At 41.6% G+C, this 25404-nt stretch overlaps 1 protein-coding gene across 2 annotated transcripts in view; it reads left to right on the forward strand.

Moving 5' to 3' along the window:
* The window catches only part of LOC106577063 (muscarinic acetylcholine receptor M3), a 133667-nt gene that overhangs the window by 32306 nt on the left and 75957 nt on the right, over positions 1 to 25404 (forward strand). The window contains exons 1-2 of one of the 2 annotated variants that reach the window (XM_014154776.3): positions 16618 to 16845; positions 24589 to 24718. The gene's annotated coding sequence lies outside the window, so the exon portion shown is untranslated. Of the gene's footprint in view, positions 1 to 16617; positions 16846 to 24588; positions 24719 to 25404 lie in introns of those variants that run through there. The other variant, XM_014154775.3, reaches the window with a different exon arrangement.

The following is a 25404-nucleotide window of genomic DNA, read 5'->3' on the forward strand; positions in this document are numbered from 1 at the left end:
AAGACAACCAACAAAACTTTCAATATTTCTGTTGTCTTTTCATCTTCTCTCAGTTTCTAAAATGTGTTGTTTGATGTTAAAGGTCTGGGAGCATAAGACAGATATTGCATTGGAACATCAACTTTTTGTTCTCGTCAACACTGCATGGCTAAATAAAAAATAAATAAAAAAACGTTTAAAAGCAAAATAAAAAGCCTAAATATGCTGTTCCCATTATATCAGAATATTGACTTTGAATCCTACATGGCATAATGATATGTGCGAAAGTCTCAGCAGAGATGATTTGAAAACACAAACACTTCCCACTAATGAGTGTGCCTTACTATGGAAAACGTATATGGGAAGAAATTAACTAATAAGTCATTCGGATGCCGTGAGAAAATATTGCTTGAGGATGGTTTGGTAGTGAAGTGTTTGTTTTAGTGACACACTATTTAAAGGGCCCCAAATGTCATCCTTAGACTGTCTTACATGCTGTTTGATTCCGCTCTCAACCTCTGAGCTTTTTCCCCAGTTTTCCATTCCAAAGGAAAACCTTCATAGCGTCATACACAGCCTTTAAAGATCTGCAGTAGAAATAGTATGTCTCTGAGTCTTTTGATTGACTCTGCTAAAATACTTAAAGGGCAACTGCACTGCCTGATTTGGCCTCATTTTAGATTTGGTTCATTAAGAAAAGCCAGCGGCCATTACTGAATTCAAATGTGAGTTGGTTTTGGGGTGTGGTTTGATATGGGTGTCTCTTGTGTGTGTTCACAGGTGGGAAGAGTTAGTCAAATTATTTAGCCAATTAGCTTCAGTCGGCTGGTGTGCGACCGTAGCAAAATTTCTTTGACTTTGGATAGCCTATCTCTGGGGATAGTTAAAGACCGTCAATAAATTACACAATGTAAATGGAACAATATTTTAATGTTGCACATCTTTCAGTTGTCTCATTAAATGCTTTCAATATTTTCATATGAATTTCTATATATTTTTTTGGTTTCCGGTTTTTAAGTAATTGAAATTGGAGCTATTGACCTTTTAAAATATTGTCCCATGTACATTGTGTAATTTACTGATGGTCCCTAACTAGCCCCATAGGGATATCGAATGTCAAACCAAATTGACCATGGGCATTACGATCGGGTCGTGTGCAGCTGCGCCCCGAATTGATGGTTACTTGGTGCTGCCAGCTGTGGGCATGTGGGCAGGATTGAAATAAACCCAAACCATAGAAAACTGTTAGGATGTCCTTCATTCCGTGATGTACCATTTTTTCCTATCATCTCACAAACCTCCGTTTTGGACGAGACTGACTTTATGATCAAAGTTATCCTATTTACACTTGGTAGTCAATTTTTACACAAGAATACATGTTTCTTATGGATATACAGTGCATTCAGAAAGTATTTAGACTCCTTTTTCCACATTTTGTTGGTACAGCTTTATTCTAAAATTGATTGAAAAAATATTTTTTTCTCATTAATCTACACACAATACCCCATAATAACAAAGTGAAATCAGGTTTTTAGAAATGTGTGCAAACATATATATATATTTACATACAGTGAGGGAAAAAAGGATTTGATCCCTTGCTGATTTTGTACGTTTGCCCACTGACAAAGAAATGATCAGTCTATAATTTTAATGGTAGGTTTATTTGAACAGTGAGAGACAGAATAACAACAAAAAAATCCAGTTAAACGCATGTCAAAAATGTTATAAATTGATTTGCATTTTAATGAGGGAAATAAGTATTGGACCCCTCTGCAAAACAAGACTTAGTACTTGGTGGCAAAACCCTTGATGGCAATCACAGAGGTCAGACGTTTCTTGTAGTTGGCCATCAGGTTTGCACACATCTCAGGAGGGATTTTGTCCCACTCCTCTGCAGATCTTCTCCAAGTCATTAAGGTTTCGAGGCTGACGTTTGGCAAGTCGAACCTTCAGCTCCCTCCACATATTTTCTATGGGATTAAGGTCTGGAGACTGGCTAGGCCACTCCAGGACCTTAATGTGTTTCTTCTTGAGCCACTCCTTTGTTGCCATGGCCGTGTGTTTTGGGTCATTGTCATGCTGGAATACCCATCCACGACCCATTTTGAATGCCCTGGCTGAGGGAAGGAGGTTCTCACCCAAGATGTGACGGTACATGGCCCCATCCATTGTCCCTTTGATGCGGTGAAGTTGTCCTGTCCCCTTAGCAGAAAAACACCCCCAAAGCATAATGTTTCCACCTCCATGTTTGACAGTGGGGATGGTGTTCTTGGGGTCATAGGCAGCATTCCTCCTCCTCCAAACACGGCGAGTTGAGTTGATGCCAAAGAGCTCCATTTTGGTCTCATCTGACCACAACACTTTCACCCAGTTGTCCTCTGAATCATTCAGATGTTCATTGGCAAACTTCAGACGGGCATGTATATGTGCTTTCTTGAGCAGGGGGACCTTGCGGGCGCTGCAGGATTTCAGTCCTTCACGGCGTAGTGTGTTACCAATTGTTTTCTTGGTGACTATGGTCCCAGCTGCCTTGAGATCATTGACAAGATCCTCCCGTGTAGTTCTGGGCTGATTCCTCACCGTTCTCATGATCATTGCAACTCCACGAGGGGAGATCTTGCATGGAGCCCCAGGCCGAGGGAGATTGACAGTTCTTTTGTGTTTCTTCCATTTGCGAATAATCGCACCAACTGTTGTCACCTTCTCACCAAGCCACTTGGCAATGGTCTTGTAGCCCATTCCAGCCTTGTGTAGGTCTACAATCTTGTCCCTGACATCCTTGGAGAGCTCTTTGGTCTTGGCCATGGTGGAGAGTTTGGAATCTGATTGATTGATTGCTTCTGTGGACAGGTGTCTTTTATACAGGTAACAAACTGAGATTAGGAGCACTCCCTTTAAGAGTGTGCTCCTAATCTCAGCTCGTTACCTGTATAAAAGACACCTGGGAGCCAGAAATCTTGCTGATTGAGAGGGGGTCAAATACTTATTTCCCTCATTAAAATGCAAATCAATTTATAACATTTTTGACATGCGTTTTTCTGGATTCTTTTGTTGTTATTCTGTCTCTCACTGTTCAAATAAACCTACCATTAAAATTATAGACCGATCATTTCTTTGTCAGTGGGCAAACGTACAAAATCAGCAGGGGATCAAATACTTTTTCCCTCACTGTATATATATATATATATATATATATATAAAAAAAACGTATTTACTTAAGTATTCAGACCTCTTGCTATGAGACTCGAAATTGAGCTAAGGTGCAGCCTGTTTCTATTTATCATCCTTGAGATGTTTCCATCAACTTGATTGGAGTCCACCTGTGGTAAATTCAATTGATTGGACATGATGTGGAAAGGCACACACCTGTCTATATGAGGTCCCACCATTGACAGTGCATGTCAGAACAAAAACCAAGCCATGAGGTTGAAGGAATTGTCCGTAGAGCTCCGAGACAGGATTGTGTCGAGGTATAGATCTCGGGAAGGGCACCAAATAATGTTTGCAGCATTGAAGGTTCCCAAGAACACAGTGGCCTCAATCATTCTTAAATGGAAGAAGTTTGGACCACCAAGACTCTTCCTAGAGCTGGCCGCCCATCCAAACTGAGCAATCGGGGGAGAAGGGCCTTGGTCAGGGAAGTGACCACGAACCCAATGGTCACTCTGACAGAGCTCCAGAGTTCCTCTGTGGAGATGGGAGAACCTTGCAGAAGGACAACCATCTCTGCAGCACTCCACCAATCAGACCTTTATGGTAGAGTGGCCAGATGGAAGCCACTCCTCAGTAAAAGGCACATGACAGGCCGCTTGGAGTTTACCAAAAGGCACATAAAGACTTGAACTCTTTGGCCTGAATGCCAAGCGTCACATCTGGAGGAAACCTGGCACCATCCCTATGGTGAAGCACGGTGGTGGCAGCATCACGCTGTGGGGATGTTTTTCAGCGGCAGGGACTGGGAGACTAGTCAGAATCGAAGGGAAGATGAACGGAGCAAAGTTCAGACAGATCCTTGTTGAAAACCTGTTCTAGAGTGCTCAGGACCTCAGACTGGGGCGAATGTTCACCTTCCAACAAGACAATTACCCTAAGCTAACAGCCAAGCCAACGCAGGAGTGGCTTCGGGACAAGTCTCTGAATGTCCTTGAGTGGCCGAGCCAGAGCCAGGACTTGAACCTGATCGAACATCTCTGGAGAGAACTGAATTTAGCTCTGCACCAACGCTCCCCATCCAACCCGAGAGAGCTTGAAAGGATCTGCAAGGAAGACTGTGAGAAACTCCCCAAATCCTGGTGTGCCAAGCTCATGGCGTCATACCCAAGAAGACTCAAGGCTGTAATTGCTGCCAATTGTGCTTCAACAAAGTACTGATTAAAGGGTCTGAATACTGATATTTCAGTTTTTATTTTTCATAAATTTGCAGATTTTCCCAAAAATACTGTTTTTGCTTTCTCATTATGAGGTATTGTGTGTAGACTGATGAGGGGAAAAAAACTATTTAATACATTTTAGAATAAGGCTGTAACATAACAAAATGTCAAAAAAGTAAAGGGGTCTGAATACTTTCCGAATGCACTGTGCACAGGCTATTTTCAATACAAGAAGTTGCATTTTAGGGGTAGTTGGTCTTTAAACACTTGCTCTGTTGGCATTGGCACAGCAACAATTGCTTAATTATCTTTGAGAATTTAGAACAGGTTTTGTCTCCGTTGGGTCATGGATATTGGCATTTGGGACATGAATATGACATTTTTAAGAGTTATATTCAACCCTTGAAATTACTGAAATTGGAGTCTAAATGACCCATGCTCTGATATTCAATATTATTCCATTTATTTGCTGCATGGTAATGAGATGAAAGGAGTGATGTAAAAAAAGCAATATCCCCCCTCCCCTCACCCCTGCTCTGCCCTCCCCTGCACCCCACCCTACATTACCTCTGCTGTAGCTTCCCCTCAGACAGTCACATATGGATGACAGAGCATGGATCTCTGCACACACACACACACACACACACACACACACACACACACACACACTGATTCAGCTAGGAACTCTTTTGGAATGTTGGGTGCTGTGAAGCAGTGATGATGAACGCCTTGATGACAGTTGGCTCAATGGAGCATGCCGTCAGAATGATTAATTAAGTGTCAAAGGAACTCGACTGAGCTGTATTCAATTACCCACCACAGTTATCATATTATAAGCTACATCAGTTATCACGTATTACTTTTCATTTTATCCATCCCTTTGTAGGAAGTGTTAGTATAAGTGTGAGGTAGTTTGAAAGTTAACTCCAAATACCAGAGCAAAATCAATGATCTGTCTGGTCTATTTTACTTGAATAATTTTATGCACCCTAGCCAGTGCTTGGATTTCATTGGAGCAAAGAAAGTGTGGTTGTTCAGTCAAAATCCCAAAAGCTTAAATAGTTATTGCTTTTATCTCTTTTTATTGCCACCTTGATCATTCACCTGTATTTCCCTGATCTCCCGGCTCACACAACAGGATATAGTCTGTTTCTTTTTAAACTTAGCCTCACAAATGGCTTGTGTGAGATTTTAAAAAAAAAGGCTAAAACGCAACAGTACCTCAAAGCATCTCAGTCCTGTGCCGTGTTTATCCCCCCTCCTTTCATGGTATGATCTAATAATGACCAGTAGGTCAATGTAGCACGGCAAGGTTAATGAGATACTGTAGACTACATGTTCTGCTTAGTTATTCATGAACCGTAACACTAAACTTGACACCCAATGTCATAATATAAAAGCCAACACTAAAAGCTGACATAACTTGTCATAACCTGTCATAATATGGTCATAACACTGTCATGACTCAGATATTTACACCTATTGTGGCATATATTGTTATTGTGTTATTTTATGGCTGGTTATGACACCTACAAAAGAGTGCACAAACATTGTCTGATCTGTTTATTAGGCCTACAAAAATGGGAGACACAAATACAATATGACGTCCATCTAACCTGGAGAAGGAAATTATTGTTGAAATACAAAAAAAGTGGCACTGACCTAATGATAAAGACAGTGAATATGCACAATATGGCCGATGTTCTCCAGTAGTGCTAATAATACTTTTTGCTGAAGTTGAGAATTTTGATAACTAAAAGACAGATTGGAGTATTTTCATCGTCTACTCCTTATAGCAATAGCCATTTGTTTTCCAAACTGTTTTTCAGCAATTGTATTTTTAAATATTGCGATATGCCTGGCTGGGTCTCTTAATGATTTATTTATTTATTTCACCTTTATTTAACTAGGCAAGTCAGTTAAGAACAAATTCTTATTTACAATGACGGCCTAACAAAAGGCAAAAGGCCTCCTGCGGGGATGGGGGCTGGGATTAAAAATAAAAAAATTAAATTAAAATATAGGACAAAACACTCTGCTTATCATAGGCAGTCGCAACTTAACCATCATCTATTTGGTATTTGCCACGTTCTCTGCCCAAATTGTGGGCCCTTCCGACTGTGGCCAAATCATGCTTTCTGGTGTAGTAGCCTATTTTTTATCATTTTTAAAATGTCTGTATAGACAGGATATCCCTGTTTCGAATTGAACGAATCATAATATATTGTATTACATAGGCCCGCCCCAGCCTTTCCGCTTCTTCCAGCCAGCCAGCCCTTCCGTGTTAATTTTAAGAAACACAGTAGCTAGCTAGCTAGCTAGCACAAAACTTGGGACATCGTTTGCCACTAACATCATAAATATGGAGCATAAATCATCACACACATTTTCAAAATGTCCTCTGTTTTAGTAGACACTCTTATCCAGTGACTTACAGGAGCAATTAGGGTGAAGTGCCTTGCTCAAGGGCACGTTGACCAATGTTTCACCTAGACAGCTTGGGGATTCGAACCTGCAACCTTCCGGTTACTGGCCCAATGCTCTTAACTGCTAGGCTACCTGACACCAATGCATTCTTGCTGCTATTGCTGTACTGCCCATGTTTATTCTGGAAAGTTTCCTCTGCCCCCTAGCACGAAATTCCCTAAACATTAATAGATCATAGGCTGGCCCAAAAAGATCAACAAGTATGACCAACAAAACCAAAAAAGATATGAATCCTCTTTCATCAAGTCAACCTACAATTTCTATCTAATGCAACATTTACTAATGTAAAGATAAAGAAAAGAGAGGGCATGTACAAAAGTAACTTTTTTTCAGCATGATATAAGGCATGAAGCAAACGTAGAGGTGTAGACTCAGTGAAGATCTAAAGTGAAGTTGTCTTTTATCTCTCTCTGTACCCTGATGCAGGGAAACAATTCCTGTTCAGCCTCAGAGAAGCATGATTCTGGTTCTGATTCTGGATAGCTCAGCTCCTGTAAATAGTGCAAGGACATTTAGATGTCTATGGGACCGTTTTCCAATCATAACATTGTAAAACACTCACAGTGGGCTATGAGTTTCCCAACTTGAGACTCTAGGGAGGATGAATGACCTGTCGAACTAGGGTGTCCCTTAATTCAAATGTTATTCACACAGTATGTCATCACTATGTTGATATGTTCATTTCAGTTAATGATTTGGAATGAAAATATCTACTGTAGGTAGCCTTGCCAGCCAGTGCATATGTGACACGCCTCGTATGTCAGTGGTGGACGTCTGGCTTGGGTCTCTGAGCTGTTCTGTTGTCTATTGTCATCCACATAACCCTCTTGCAGGTACTATCTTCTTCATCTTCTCTGCATCTTACAGCAGGAGAAGTGGAGAGAAGAGAGAGAGGGAAAAAAGTACCTGTCGTACTAGGGGTCATGATGTATGCGCTGAAAGGCAAGTGGACAGGCATCACCACAGACATCCACATGGGCTTCTGTTGTTAAGTTAAACCACCTCTGCCACTACTTCTTGCAATACTAAGTTTCCATTTACCATTCCATAGACATTAACTTCCTAAACCAGATTATACATGTATAGTCTTGAGTCTCTCTCTCTCGCTCTCTCACACTCTCTCTCTCTCTCTAAATTCAATTTATTAAGGGCTTTATTGGCATGGGAAACATATGTTTACCTTGCCAACTCAAGTGAAATAGATAATAAACAAAAGCGAAATAAACAATACAAAATTAACAGTGAACATTACACTTACAAAAGTTCCAAAAGAATAAAGACATTTCAAATGTTATATTATATCTATATAAGTGTTGTAATGATGTGCAAATAGTTAAAGTATAAAAGGGGAAAAAAATAAACATAAATATACAGTGGCTTGCGAAAGTATTCACCCCCCTTGGCATTTTTTCTATTTTGTTGGGGGTTTGTATCATTTGATTTACACAACATGCCTACCACTTTGAAGATGATAAATATTTTCTTTTGTGAAACAGACAAGAAATAAGACAAAAACCCCCAGAAAACTTGCAGAGGCAATTACAACTGCAAGTCTCTTGGGGTGTCTCTATAAGCTTGGCACATCTAGCCACTGGGTTTTTTCCCCCATTCTTCAAGGCAAAACTGCTCCAGCTCCTTCAAGTTGGATGGGTTCCGCTGGTGTACAGCAATATGTAAGTCATACCACAGATTCTCAATTGGATTGAGGTCTGGTCTTTGACTAGGCCATTCCAATACATTTAAATGTTTCCCCTTAAAGCACTCGAGCGTTGCTTTAGCAGTATGCTTAGGGTCATTGTCCTGCTGGAAGGTGAACCTCCGTCCCAGTCTCAAATCTCTGGAAGACTGAAACAGGTTTCCCTCAAGAATTTCCCTGTATTTAGCACCATCCATCATTAATTTAATTCTGACCAGTTTCCCAGTTCCCACCGATAAAAAACATTCCCACAGCATAATGCTGCCACCACCATGCTTCACTGTGGGGATGGTGTTCACGGGGTAATGGGAGGTGTTGGGTTTGCACCAGACATAGCGTTTTCTTTGATGGCCAAAAGCTAAATTTTATTCTTATCTGACCAGAGTACCTTCTTCCATATGTTTGGGGAGTCTCCCACATGCCTTTTGGCGAACACCAAACGTGTTTGCTTATTTTTTTTCTTAAAGCAATGGCTTTTTTCTGTCCACTCTTCCATAAAGCCCAGCTCTGTGACGTGTACAGCTTAAAGTGGTCCTATGGACAGATTCTCCAATCTCCGCTGTGGAGCTTTGCAGCTCCTTCAGGGATATCACATCGCTCACCGCTCCCGAGTATACAACTCGCCAATGTCCAGTCTCTTGACAACAAGGTAGATGAAATTCGAACAAGGGTTGCCTTCCAGAGAGACATCAGAGATGTAACATTCTCTGTTTCACAGAAACATGGCTCACTCGGGATATGTTATCAGAGTCAGTACAGCCACCCGGTTTCTTCAAGCATCGCGCCGACAGCAACAAACATCTCTCTGGTAAGAAGAAGGGCGGGGGTGTATGCATTATGATTAACGAGTCGTGGTGTAATCATAACAACATACAGGAACTCTGTCACGGAATTCTAGGACCAGTGGAGATGCGGAATCAGGCGCAGGAGACAGAGGGCCGGAGCAACAGAGTTTTAATGCAACAGGCAAAACACAATAGCCGAAAGGCACAGGGCGCTCAATAAAGTCCGCCAGGGAAAACACATTCCCAAAATAAACACGAGGGAAAAAGCGCACGGGGCGCAGCCCGGCAATAAAGCTTACACAGGCCAGCGAAACAGGCCACACACACAACTGTCCTGAGTGGACAATAAACAATCCCGCACGAGAACCCAAACTGAAAATACACACTAAATAACCCCCCACTAATGACAGACACGAAACAGGTGCGGGATAGACAGACAAAACCAAAAGACACAGAAACATAGATCGGTGGCAGCTAATAGGCCAGCGCCGACGACCGCCGAGCGCCGCCCGACCGAGGAGGGGCGCCACCTTCGTTGGCCTAGAATTCCTTACGATCAAATGCTGACCGCATTATTTCCCAAGATAATTATCTTCGATTATAATCACAGCCATGTATATCTCCCCGCCAGCAGACACCTTGACGGCCCCGAAAGAACTTCACTGGACTCTATGTAAACTGGAAACCATATATCCGGAGGCTGCATTTATTGTAGCTGGGGATTTTAACAAAGCTAATCTGAAAACAAGGCTCCCTAAATTTTATCAGCATATCGAATGCGCGACTCGAGCTGGCAGCATTCTGGATTATTGCTACTCTAACTTCCGCGACGCATACAAAGCCCTCCGCCGCCCTCCTATCGGCAAATCTGACCACGACTCAATTTTTTGCTCCCAGCTTATAGACAGAAACTAAAACAGGAAACGCCCGTGCTCAGTTCTGATCAACGCTGGTCTGACCAATAAGATTCCATGCTTCAAGATTGCTTCGATCACGTGGACTGGGATATGTTCCGGATAGCCTCAGACAACAACATTGATGTATATGCTGACTCGGTGAGTGAGTTTATTAGCAAGTGCATCGGTGATGTTGTACCCACGGTGACTAATAAAACCTTCCCCAACCAGAAACCGTGGATTGATGGCAGCATTCGCGCAAAACTGAAAGTGCGAACGACTGCTTTTAATCTTGGCAAGGCTACCGGAAACATGACCGAATACAAACAGTGTAGCTATTCCCGCCGCAAGGCAATCAAACAAGCTAAGCATCAGTACAGAGACAAAGTAGAGTTGCAATTCAACGGCTCAGACACAAGACGTATGTGGCAGGGTCTACAGTCAATCACGGATTACAAAGAGGAAGACAGCCCTGTCGCGGATACCGGTGTCTTGCTCCCAGACAAATTAAACAACTTCTTTGCTCGCTTTGAGGACAATACAGTGTCACTGCCACGGCCGCTACCAAAACCTGTGAGCTCTCCTTCACCATGGCCAATGTCAGTAAAACATTTAAACGTGTTAACCCTCGCAAGGCTGCCGGCCCAGACGGCATCCCTAGCCGAGTCCTCAAAGCATGCGCAGACCGACTGGCTGGTGTGTTTACGGACATATTTAATCAATCCCTATCCCAGTCTGCTGTGCCCACATGCTCCAAGAGGGCCACCATTGTTCCTGTTCCTAAGAAAGCTAAGGTAACTGAGCTAAACGACTATCGCCTCGTAGCACTCACTTCTGTCATCATGACGTGCTTTGAGAGACTAGTCAAGGATCATATCACCTACACCCTACCTGATAGTCTAGACCCACTCCAATTTGCTTACCGCCCCAATAGGTCCACAGATGACGCAATCGCAATCACACTGCACACTGCCCTAATCCATCGGGACAAGAGGAATACCTATGTAAGAATGCTGTTCATCGACTACAGCTCAGCATTTAACACCATACTACCCTCCAAACTCGTCATTAAGCTCGAGACCCTGGGTCTCAACCCCACCCTGTGCAACTGGGTCCTGAACTTTCTGACAGGCCGCCCCCAGGTGGTGAGGGTAGGAAACCACATCTCCACCCCGCTGATCCTCAACAATGGGGCCCCACAAGGGTGCATTCTCAGCCCTCTCCTGTACTCCCTGTTCACCCATGACTGCGTGGCCATGCACGCCTCCAACTCAATCATCAAGTTAGCAGGCAACACTACAGTGGTAGGCTTGATTACCAACAACGATGAGACGGCCTACAGGGAGGAGGTGAGGGCCCTCGGAGTGTGGTGTCAGGAAAATAACCTCACTCTCAACGTCAACAAAACAAAAGAGATGATTGTGGACTTCAGGAAACAGCAGAGGGAGCACCCCCCAGCCACATCAACAGGACAGTAGTGGAGAAGGTGGAAAGTTTTAAGTTCCTCAGCGTACACATCACGGACAAACTGAAATGGTCCACCCACACAGACAGCATGGTGAAGAAGGCCGCAACAGCGCCTCTTCAACCTCAGGAGGCTGAAGAAATTTGGCTTGTCACCGAAAACACTCACAAACTTTTACAGATGCACAATCGAGAGCATCCTGTTGGGCTGTATCACCGCCTGTATCACCACCCACAACCATAAGGCTCTCCAGAGGGTAGTGCGGTCCGGGGGCAAACTACCTGCCCTCCAGGACACCAACATCACCCGATGTCACAGGAAGGCCAAAAAGATAATCAAGGACAACAACCACCCGAGCCACTGCCAGCTCTCCGGACTTTCGAAGACAAGGTCACATGCACCCTCCCATATAGCATTCTTGTCTTCCTCCACAACCACTGCTCTAAAACCTGTGGCTGTTGCCTTGAGGATTTGGTCCCTTCGTCCAGCACAGCCTTTAGCGGTGACACGACAGTCAGAATTGAGTCTCTTTTCCTAGCTTCTTGAAGACTAGAACTAGCTAGTTGGAAAATTAGGCTTTTCCCAAAGCCTGTTGGCAAGACTGCCATTACATCCCTCGCACAAATGATCAAAATGGTAAAAAAAAAAAAAAATGGTCAGTCGTTACTATGTGGCAGTGTCGTCTGTCTATCTCCTTTTCTGAAAGCTCCATCATAGAGTTTTTCTCCCCCCAGCTAGCCTAACTTTAGCTACCGGCTTGTTTACCTATCTCTAGTGGGGGGCGTAGGAAATTGACGAGGAAGCGTGAGGGGCATTGCGCATGCAAATAGTGTGCATAAGAAGACCAATCAAAACATTTGGTCAAATTCTGATTGAATATCTAATTTTACACATCCTCCTGTCCAGACCAGTGAGTCGCAGCTCTTCCTCACTGTGTAGTCACTAGTCACGTGGGTCGTGCCAGCCAGGCTAATTCTTTACAAACGTTCTGCCTATGGACCTTCCTCATTAGAATTCGTATAGTGGTTGAGTTTAGGCCTGTCAAACAAATAAAATAATTAATCGAGTTAATGGCATGAGTTCATTGTGATTAATCACAATTTTTGAATTTGCTCACATTTGGCCCTAAATATAAAAAAATCGCATACTATGTTTTGATTGTAAGGGAAAGAAACACAAAATAATCTGTATCAGAATGTTTTTAATGGAATTTTCACCATAAACAACACAACAGTCATATCACTATAAGGGATAGTGAAGGTCATTTATTATTGTAAAGGAATAATGCCTAGTTGTCTTGTTATGGGATGCTAAGTCTATCCTCCAATGGTCAGCACTGTCATACTAAGGATCTTGGCTAGGCAGCAACCACATTCAAGTTCTTCATTTTACAGCCCAGTCCCACAGTTCTATATTAAAAGTGTAATGAGAAAAGGTTCCGGTTGGTTTTTGAATTGAAAAATCATATCCCCGCAATCTGTCTCACTCTGTCTCTTTCTCCATTTTCTGAATTAAAGTGGAGTATTTTGGGACTGCAGGACCAATACCAAGATTTATACTTAGCTTTCATTCCCTGCCAAGGAGATAAATTGTAATCTATTGACCTGAGCTGAGTGAGGCCAGCCAGATAAACATTAGGAGCGTGTGTAACTTCAGCATTATGCTTATGAGTTATTTCCCATTCTTCCCTTGCCTGGCTACCCATCCACATCTCTCCGGCCAACTGACATTCCTTCTCCACCATGATGCTGGATTTGCCTCATTCCACTACAATTTCTAGAATGCGAAAACATTCTATATGTTCCGATTGGTCCCTGAAACCGATGGGTTGGGCCAGAGCCGGCCTACACGATGACGTTATCAACTTTGATACTCTGATTGTTTATATTTGTTAAAGATGATCCAATCGCTGATGAATTTGTTTTTGTACAAACAATGCCCCCTTATTTTGAAGTCACACAAACGACTTTTAGTCTTTCAGTTTGAGACCAAATGTATGTAGCGATCGAAAGAGCAGCGGAATGAAGTTCAGAGTGAGTCGTTAGGCAACCTCTTCCCTCAGATGATGTGAAGGTGGAAGTCGTGAAGTCTGATGTGATGGTTGCATTTTTATCTCAGTGGCTGGTGACTATTGCTGGCTGTCATATCCGCCTCCTGGCAGTTTATACCACTATGATACTTGACTTTTATACACTGTCAATTATTCCTTTAGTGTCAGTTTCATACAGGGCAAGGTCAATAAACACACCTACGAACATGCTTTAAGCCCACTCCACAGTTACTGCCTTAGCCAGAAGGGAGGATTTCACCTTTGGAACACCCAGTAGAACTCATCTGTAAATAAATCCTCTGTAAAGATTTGTAAATGCAGTTAACATTTGACATCCAATCCATGAGGAATAACCCACTGGGCACACAGTGGTTGAATCAATGTTGTTTCCACATCATTTAAATAACATTTTGTTGAACCAAAGTGGAATAGACATTGAATTGATGTCTGTGCCCAGTGGGAAGTTGTAAGTGTAGGAGCTCTCCATCGTGCCCTCTAACCAAGCACTTTCAGATCCTTCAGTGCATCAACCGAGCAGTGCTCCTAACTGATTGCATTTTGTATTGTAAATGTTTATGTACAGTGCTAGGCTTTGAAAACATATCCCTGTCCATCTGTGGAACCTGCACTGCCATCCTTCCTTCAAATAGCCTCCAAGTAATCCCTAAGGATAGGCTAATTTTCTTTTAACATTCAACATTTGCCCCTAAATTGACTGTGACAGTGGAGACAGTGGGTTTGTTTGACCTTCCTCAGGATAAGGTCCTTCCTTGTTTGACCTTCCTCCTTTAAAAAACAGAATAAAGATGTATGCCTCACTTTGGCTAACACTCAAAGTATCTATCTCCTTAGCTCTCTTGGAAGGATTATGTAAAGTAACACTTTCAAGGATTATATTGATATTAGATTATTAAAGGTATTCACTCAGATATTAGCATGCTCCCAATTAAGGGGTAAATAGGATTTTGTTATATTTCAGTAACACCATTCATTTTTATCATTCATGAATATGGCAGGACTCAGTATGTCTCTGTGGCTAAGGAAAGAAGGAGCCTATCTGCTTTGGAAAATGATCCTGACATGTCTCATGTCAGCTGGAGAACCATTGCACCTGCATTTCAATGGAAGCCCAGTACAATTTCAGCAGAGGGTGGGACTTGACTGACACAGGTTCAAATGTCCCACATTGATATTCCCTTCTCAGTTAAAAGCAGTCTAATTAAACTGCATGCCAAACAGTAAGGGTGGCCTGGTCAATATCATAGTGCTTATTTGCTGTCACAAAGCCATTGATAAAAGCTCTCTGACTCTAGCCCACACAATGCAGAGACAGGCTTATAAGTGGATGGATAGTTTTAAATTCATGTCTGTTGTGTTTATGTTACATTATGAAACATGGCTGTGACTTTAAGACCGCTGGCACCACTTTTTCTGTCATGAGGTTTATATAGTCGCTCCTTGAAGTAAACAGAAGAGGAGACTGATGTGGGATGCTACACATGGCCGAGTGTTGTATATGGGTTTTCCGTATGGCTGTTGTATCCCTGTGTGGGGAACATTACTCATGGAATAAACATCTAAGTGATGAAAACATTAACTCATAGGATGTACTGTAGCCTACATTATAACATGTTATTTTCAGAGATGTGACTTAACTCATCTTCCAATTGTCCACCTGACCTCGCGACTTTCCCCACTCCTGATAGAGCAGGGATCGTCTACTAGATTCAGCCGAGGGCTGATTTTTTCTTGAGCGGATCATTTGTAGTCTGCAAATTGACTGCAATAAGCCCAAAACAAAGATAATATTTGACTAAAACAATAATTTCAAACCTTGCTTACATTGTATACGATCACATATACAATGTCTCTCTATTATGCTTGGGAATACTTTGGAACAGATTTCCAAAATGAAAATCCCTTGGAGCTGATTGGCTGGTGGTTTTAGTCTTTATGTCTTTTAATAATAATAATACAATTGCTTGTGGGCCGCCAGTTGGGGAACCCTATTATAGAGTAGAATAGCTTTTGGTCAGTGAGACTGACAGTTATGTAATTTGGATTAGAGAAAGTGATTCAATTCACACAATCATTCAAGATGAGTGATCAAACATAATTGGATTGTAACTGATTCTAAATTCCCTTACAGGACACAGAAGAGTCTGTGGCATGCTAAGTAGGTCTTATCTGTGCAAACAGATGGGTTTTATCCCACTGAGTTCTAGGCAGTCCGTGTCATGACTATAGAGATGACCATGGGTTTCTCTGGAAACAGGGGTCTTGATTCTCCACCATCAGCCACACTCTCATCCCCGACTCACCCCCTCTCACACATTCCTCTATGCGGTAGCACAGCTGGACAGAATATACACCTCAGTACGCCATCACTTAATCATACTGAGGTATTTATTAGACATGCACTAAGCCCTGACTTACCCTGGTTATTACCTATCAACGAATCAAGTAGGCATCGTTGTAGGTGGTTTAACACATATGTAAAATGTGGGTGTTATCGTGTCTTAAAAGCTTTTAGTTAGGAGATATCCAATACTATGTGTGCCCTTGTTGTTGTCATGACGCAAGGTTTCAGGTTTGAGGCCCTTTTTTATGATGTCACATTGGACCTCAGACCTCTTAAAGTGGAACGGTCAGCGTTTTAACTACTTTGCAGATATGAACAAACAAACAATCACAATATCAGTCAAAAATATCAAATTCTCAGTTTATGCTTCAAAACCAAATTTATAAGAGGTTTTAAAAATAGGTTCTTTGTGACGCAAAATTCCATGATGTACAGTAAGGAAATAGATGGATGCAGTTCAATGCATGATTCATATAATTTACCAATACATTTCTTGGTAGTCCCAAAAAATATTGCGATCAGGTTGTAAATCACAGCTGGCCTGGTACATTGTTGGCTTCCTGCACCCATTCAGGTTGCACTGTTTCAGTTGCAATGACTCAATATTTTGAACAAAAACGGACAACTGTAACTAAGGCTGGAAATGTCAATACAATCAAATTAGCAAGGGCAATGATCACAAGTCAGTCATAACGTGGCTAATAGGCTAGCGCACGTGTCAAACACAAGACCCGCGGGTCGAATAGGACACACAAGTGAGTATAAAGGAGTCAACAGTTGAGTCATTTACTTTATGAAATTGCAGCCATGTAGCTACATTTAAGTTATTTGGAGTTATTAAATACTTTGTGATTAGGATTAGAAAATATTATGCACATCTGCACGCAGAGCAGCAAAGGCTGGACAGGTATTATTTAGCTCTTTTTTGTTTTAATACGTTAAAATGCTATATATGTACATACTGTAAGTGGACATTATAAAGGGTCATATTTAAAAAAAATACATTTAAAAAATGGCACGTTTGGGTAGCAGTTGCATGTAAAAAAAATAATAAAAAAAAACCTATGTCTGGCCCGTGCACTGATTGAGTTTGACACCCCTGGGCTAGCGTATCTGTTGATGTAACTAGCTATTTGTTTAGCAAGCTAAAAACACGGAGCCTAACGTTAGCTAAATAACTGCTGACCGATTTTTTTCCCCCCTCATATCGTTTTTCTTTGGCTACAGCTAGAGATGCTGCAGGTGTCATTTAGTTAGCAAGTAATAAATGTGAATCACTTTGCTAGTTAGCTAGCTATGCTGAACTTGAATGATTGTTATCCACAGGTAACATATCTCTTAGTTGTCAATCAAATGTATCAAATGCATCGATCAAATGGGCAGGCAGGCAAGTTCCCATTCAGTTGTCAAAACTTGGTTTGGGACGAGCATGCATTGGCACAATTTGGCAGGCAAACTGCAGAAGGACGAGCAGGCTACTATTCCCCATCGTCAGTGCAAATTTGAAGGCCAACTAGCTGAAAAAGTTAGAGGTTTTATCTCATTTTCCATCATTAGATTTTAGCTCATCTCACTCTGGCTAGCGTTAGTTGCTGATCTTGTTGTTGTTGATGTGCATAGGCAACTGAGGGAGAGAGAGATTACCTTTTTATGGTTGTTTGATCAATTGGATTGTGAAGTTCCAAAATGTCAGAGGACTCCCGTGGTATTTGCATATTTGCAGAAATCCATTCAGGTGAATTTTGTGGAATTTTTCTACCGCATGTTAACACACAGTGCAGTTCAAAGTTAATTATTGCTGGCCCATGTGGGAAATGGCTTATTTGCATTTAGGCCTACTGTAGCTCTGATTGGCTATGGCGCACCGGTCTGCGTAGACACCAGTCCTGGACAGGACAGATGTTTTTATTCGGTTTTATTTACTGCAATGTCTATTAATTAATTGTCCAAATGCACGGCCGTTTCCCACTCTATATTGCTATTGAGTTTTCACAAATGCCTTGCTATACGTCATTCCCAAACATTCTATGAATTTCTGAAAATGTGAAAATTAGCATATCTAGGTGCTCGCTTGTACTCGCTTGAATATGAAAATATTTTTATAAGATTTAATGTTGCTAAAATGCTGTCAGTTCCACTTTAAATCACTGTGAGCCCATTGTTTCACACTGAAAATGGTAGGTCTCAAAACATGTGGTTCAATACAGTTTTTCTCCCTCCAGGGTAAGATGAAAACAAACAGTCAGTGAAATGGGTTATCAACGTGGTATCAGCCAGTATATGTGCAGAGCAGATTGAAGTTATACCCTAGTTGGGAAAGATAAGACTACTCTTTAAAAAAGGAATGCCTGAGCTTACATAAATACAACCCAGCTTGTGAATTCTCCTCTAGCTGTGTGCTGAGAGAGAGGAATATGGGCTCGCTGAAGCTTAATTAAAACCAAGGTTGTGTCCTGTAGATGTTACGCTCCCCCGAACTGTCAACTGAATTCGACAGGCCGTTTGGCTAGGGCACAGACAGACAGCCACTGTTGCTAAGATTTTGAGCAAGGGTAGCTGTGTGTTATATATGTTATGAAAATAATGAATGAAACTAATGAGATAATGTCAAGAGGACTATGGACATGTCCCATTTAGTTTATTTCATGTTAATCTCCAATACTCCCTGAGAACCCTTTCGATGACAATTCTGACCAATTATGAATACTTAAACTTAAATAAGTTATTCTTATAACCTTATTATGACCTTATTATGACGTGAATTCACCCACCCACCCACCCACCCACCCACACACACACACACACACACACACACACACACACACACACACACACACACACACACACACACACACACACACACACACACACACACACACACACACACTCACAGGCACGCACACACAAACACATGCACACACCTCACACACACATGCACACTTAGATTAGCAATGGCCTATTGTGTTAGCAAGTCTCATGTCAGATGATTTCCGTTTCTCATTATGGAGGAAAAGTCATCCTATTCATGCTTCACGCATATTAAGAGTCACATTAGCCTTTCTCTTCAGATTAAGGAAGGAAGCTGGGAACATGTTCATTGTCTCATTTTAACTCCATATCCTTTTTATGGCAATCATATGAATGTCTTTGAATACTCAGCCAAAAGCTGTCTATAATTAGCTAAGTGAGGTCACTGATCTTAAAATGAAATACCATGTCTTGTTGGAATGCACTAACTGTAAAAGGACTGTTTTTAGGGAGAATGAGAATTGGTCAGTATGTCAATAGACAACCAATTAATGGTTACAAAGTAAGTGGAAAATATTTAGCTACATACAGAATTTGTGTTGATGATGATGTTTGTCAATACAGAAGCTATTCCGTTTTATTATCACTAATATGCAGCAATATTGATCTATTGATCTAGCCCACCGTTCAAGTGCAACATGCGATGAAAGGACCTTCCAATACAATCAGCACAGGAAATTAATTATTTTACATCTGCTATAGTACTGTTACTATAATCCTGTAGTCAGCTACCTGTATAGAAATCCTATCTGCTTCTAATAAGGTCCCATCCAGCTTGTCATTGGCCCATTCTCATTGAGAGTCTCCTGCAACAGACCCTTTCTTTAGCAAAGATGTTTTAGTCTTGGAACCCATTCATGACCAGTGCTATTTTTTTATGGGTTGATAGGGGCTTCATATTTTCTCTTAACTAGAAGACTTATTTAATCAGATGTCATAAATTCTCCTTTGTTTGCATATCAATCAATGCAGAGCAAGTATCAGTAGGTGTCACATTGTATAAATGATTGAAGACAGGCGCAGGAATTCGTAATAGGGGCGGACGAAGCCCAAAGGCACGGGGACGAAGCCCAAAACAAACACGTATACAAAAACACAGGGATGTAACCCAAACAGAATGAATACACTGGACGAGACCCGCAATACACTACACGGTGCGAGATCCGTAATAAAAAATGCACAACAATACACAGGACGAGACCCGTAATAACAAGGGCACAATACACGCAGCACGAAAGCTGAAAACACAAAGCACAGGTACTCACAGACCAGCTGACATGGGTACAATAACCAACAAGACAATGGTGAACAGAGAGCACATATATACAATTACTAATCAGGGGAATTGGAATCAGGTGTGTGTAATGAGAATTCAGGGATGCCTAGGGTCCGGTAACGTAGACCTCCGGAACTGGTGCACGGGAGTCAGTGACAGTAGGTCTATGAAGAGACTGAAAGAGTCTGTTTGACATATGCAACCCAGTGGGCAATGGAAGCCATTTCAAGTGAGCTTCTCGTGGACCCGTGAAAGGTTCAACGAATTGTGTGAGGGGTAGAAATGTGCGGATTTCTCCGTTCTCTTCTCCTGCCGTTGTGTTTGGCAGTTCAATGACGAGAAATGTCTCAGTCCCTGGAGCAAAAACTTTGCGCTATCCAGGATCACAAGTACAAGACATCAATAAGCTGCTTCCAAACATTTTAAACCAGCATCAGGAAATTGAGTCTATCATAGTTCATGTGGGATTCAATTACATTATGAAGGGCAGCTCAGAACAGCTCAAGATGGATTTAAAAAAACTGATTGGGTCACTGCTTGACACCAATAAATGCCCCATAATATCTGGCCCTCTACTCTCCCTAAATCATGGCATTGAACATTTCAGCAGACTTTTAGCCCTCCATAACTGGCTACGAGACTACTGCAGCTCTGTGGGTATAACATTTATTGACAATTTTGCTACCTTCTGGAGACAAAGCTTGTTTTATAATTACGATGGTATGCACCCAAATCATTTGGGTTCGTGGATCCTTTCACAGCGTTATAAGCCTGCGTTGAGACAATGACTTATATAATGGCCTTAAGCCCAGCTCAGTTAATCCCTACCATTGTGTCGATCAGTTGTCATAATGCTTCAGCACATGTACATTATCCCAGGGGTGTTGGAAGACACAATGTAAGTAACCTAATTTATGTCCCTCTAAATGCCCTGAATGTCTCTGCTGACCCCACTGCTATTGTATACAGTAATCATGTGCCTATAAACCAGAGTTATACTGTTAGCACTCAGGCGGTGTGTCCTAGTAGGAAGTCCACTGTGTGCAGCTCACCCTGCACTAACATAAATAACATGAGCATGTCTACTTCTGCTAAGCTTCCCAGTAAAGCAATAACAACAATCAAGCATCCCAGAAAAGTGCTAAAAATAGCCCAGATTGACATTTGTAGCCTAAGAAACAAGGTTCATGAGTCAATAACTTGCTAGTAAGAGATGATATTCATATTCGGACTATCTCTGATACAGTGGTAGCAATACATGGTAATAACATCTACAGAAAATACAGAAATGCCAATGGGGCAGTGTTGTGGTCTATATTAAAAACCACATTTCTGCAAATGTTAGAGAGAATCTCATGTTAAATACTGTTGAAGGAATATGGCTAGGTCATCTGCCTCACCTAAATCCATTCTTGTGGGAAGCTGCTATAAACCACCAAGTGCTAACAGTCTGTATCTGGATAATATGTGTGAAATTCTTGACAATGTATGTGATATTAACAGAGAGGCATATTTTCTGTAACCAGTGCCTGCAACCTGGTTCAGGTAATCAGTCAACCTACCAGGGTAGTTACAGACAGCACAGGAATTAAATCATCAACATGTATTGATCACATCTTTACTAATGCGGCAGAAATTTGCTTTAAAGCAGTATCCAAATCCATTGGATGTAGTGATCACAATATAGTAGCCATATCTAGGAAAACCAAAGTTCCAAAGGCTGGGCCTAATATAGTGTATAAGAGGTCATACAAACGTTTTTTTTGTAATGATTCTTATGTTGATGATGTAAATCATGTTTGCAGGTCTGTGGTGTGTAATGAGGAGCAACGAGACGCTGCACTTGACAAATTTATGAACTTGCTTATTCCAAAGCCTTTGGAGCACCTTAAATGAAATTTAGGGCAAAAAGGCAAACTCAGCTCCATCATTCATTGAATCAGATGGCTCATTTATCACAAAACCCACTGATATTGCCAACTACTTTAATTATTTTTAATTGGCAAGATTAGCAAATTTAGGCATGACATGCCAGCAACAAACGCTGACACTACACATCGAAGTATATCTGACCAAATTATGAAAAACAATCATTGTAATTTTGAATTCCGTAACGTGAGTGTGGAAGAGGTGAAAAAATTATTGTTGTCTGTCAACAACGACAAGCCAACTTGGATGGAAAATTACTGAGGATAATAGCAGACGATATTGCCACTCCTCTTTGCCATATCTTCAATTTAAGGCTACTAGAAAGTGCGTGCCCTCAGGCCTTGAGGGAAGCAAAAGTCATTCCGCTACCGAAGAATAGTAAAGCCCCCTTTAGGGGCTCAAATAGCAAACCAATCAGCCTGTTACTAACCCTTAGTAAACTTTTGGAAAAAATTGACCAGATACACATTTTTGACCAGATACAATTCTATTTTACAGTAAACAAATTGACAACAGACTTTCAGCACGCTTATAGTGAAGTACATTCAACAAGCACTTACACAAATGACTGATTATTGGCTGAAAGAAATTAATGATAAAAAGATTGTGGGGGCTGTTTTGTTAGACTTCAGTGCGGCTTTTGACATTAGCGATCATAGTCTGCTGCTGGAAAAACGTATATGTGCTATACACATATATGTGTCATACACCCCCTGCTATATTGTGGATAAAGAGTGACCTGTCTAACAGAACACAGAGGGTGTTCTTTAATGGAAGCCTCTCCAACATAATCCAGGTAGAAGCGGGAATTCCCCAGGGTGGCTGTCTAGGCCCCGTACTTTTTTCAATCTTTACTAACGACATGCTTTGAGTAAACCCGGTGTGTCTATGTATGCAGATGACTCAACACTATACACGTCAGCTACTACAGTGACTGAAATGACTGCAACACTCATCAAAGAGCTGCAGTTAGTTTCAGAATGGGTGGCAAGGAATAAGTTAGTCCTAAATATTTCAAAAGCTAAAAGCATTGTATTTGGGACAAATCATTCACTAAACCCTAAACCTCAACTAACTCTTGTAATGAATAATGTGGAAATTATTGCTTGGAGTAACCCTGGATTGTAAACTGTCATGGTCAACACATATTGATACAACAGTAGCTAAGATGGGGAGAAGTCTGTCCATGATATAACGCTTCTCTGCCTTATCACCAGTATCAACAAGGCAGGTCCTACAGGCCCTAGTTTTGCCACGCCTGGACTACTGTTCAGTTGTGTGGTCAGATGCCACAAAGTAGGACTTAGGAAAATTGCAATTGGCTCAGAACAGGGCAGCACGGCTGGCCCTTGGATATACTCAGAGAGCTAACATTAATAATTTGCATGTCAATCTCTGCTGTCTCAAAGTGCTGTCTCACTACTTGTATTTGCGAGAAGTGTTGACATGTTGAATGTACCAAGCTGTCTTTTTGAACTACTAGCACACAGCTTGGACACCCATTCATACCCCACAAGACATGCCACCAGAGGTCTCATCACAGTCCAGAACAGACTATGGCACACATTACTACATAGAGCCATGACTACATGGAACTCTGTTCCAGATCGAGTAACTCATGCAAGCAGTAATATTAGATTTTTAAAAACGGATAAAAATATAACTATACACACACGATAACATACACACTATACACACATGTACACATGGATTTTGTGTTGTAGATATGTGGTAGTAGAGTTGTGGCCTGAGGGCACACACTTAATGTGTTGTGAAATCTGTTGTGAATGTATTGTAATGTTTTAAAATTGTATAACTACCTTAATTTTGCTTCCTTGGCAGCAGCTTATGGGGATCCATAATAAATACAAATACAGATAGGCGTGATGTAATCAGATGAATTGAGTCTTCTGAGAGCTGATTTACGTAGTGCCCCAGAGAATGGTGTTAAGTCTACAGTCACTACTGAGCCTGTATCTCAGCTTTAACAGCAAATCAATTCCAGCACATATCGGAAAGGCATCAAAGATGAGTGTGAACTTTTTTGCCTTCTAAAGGTGACGGAAAGACATTTTTCTGTAGGTCCAGTCATTTTTAAGGGACTTTTGTTATTGTATTTCAACACAGTATTCCAAGGTTCTCTGTTCAGTTCATGAGGTGTATTGTTAATGGGTTATTTTTAGCTCAGTGTATCATGGTGCCTATAATTTAGGCCTATGCTGAGAATGCTGTATCAATACACTCTTAGAAAAAAAGGGTTCCTTATGGGTTCTTCGGCTGTCACCATAGGAACCCAAATGGGTTCTACCTGGAACCAAAAAAGGTTATCCTATGGGGACAGCCAAATAACCCTTTTAGGTTTTATATAGCCTATTTTTTTCTAAGAGTGTACAGTAGTTACAACAAGGACTGATCCAGGCTTCAATTTTGTCTCTCTCTCTCTCACTCTCTTTCTGCTTCCCCCCCCCCCCCCCCCCTCCTCCAGACACCATGACCCAGTCGGAGGATAAGCACTCACAAGTGGACGGCACAGATACTGAAATGGACGTCATAGACGCTGAAATGCACTCCATTGAAAGGTGACTTCCAGCCACTTCACCTTCCCAAACTTTTTGGTGAGTAAACTGAATCCTTCACAGCTCTGTGGACAGATTAGAGACACATGCTCCTTCCCCCTGCCTGTCACTGTCTACTTGCTTTCTCATAAAGACCTTACAGTATATAATGGTAATCGTAGAAAGTCTTTATGCCCCATCTGAGGAGAGCTGTCTTCAGCTGAATCAAGAATCTTTTTCATGTTTTTGTCGTTGTTTTCTGCCGGCCCCCTTCTCTTGCTTTAAACTTGCAGTATTGATTGGCTGGACCCAGTAGAAATTGTGTTTTCATCTGGGTGAGAAACATGCCTGGGAAAAATCTTTATTTCTTAATTAAGAGGCAGTCTCAATGATGGGGCCACCGTTTCATTCCCTTTTGTAGAATGACTAAAAATACACATCATCAATTTGAGATTGCCTCCATCTGGAGAATAGGCCTTTATGACATACAGACCCCCTGTTGTGTGTGAGTGTGTCAGACGAAGGGGATACACAACCCTACTGTGTGTCAGACAAGGGGCATATGGTGATGGATATTGATCGGTGATCAGATGCATTAATGTGGACTGTTTATTGTTTCTCACACTGGGTCGATGTGGGATTGTTCGTGAATGTGCATGTGTATGAACATTTGTGTATGTGTGTTCATGCTTGTGGGTGTGCATGTGTGGGGGGGAGGGGCTGTACATGTCTGTAAGTGTGATTGT

The sequence above is a fragment of the Salmo salar genome, chromosome 18 (assembly GCF_965601325.2).
Source record: "Salmo salar chromosome 18, fSalSal1, whole genome shotgun sequence".
NCBI lineage: Eukaryota > Metazoa > Chordata > Actinopteri > Salmoniformes > Salmonidae > Salmo > Salmo salar.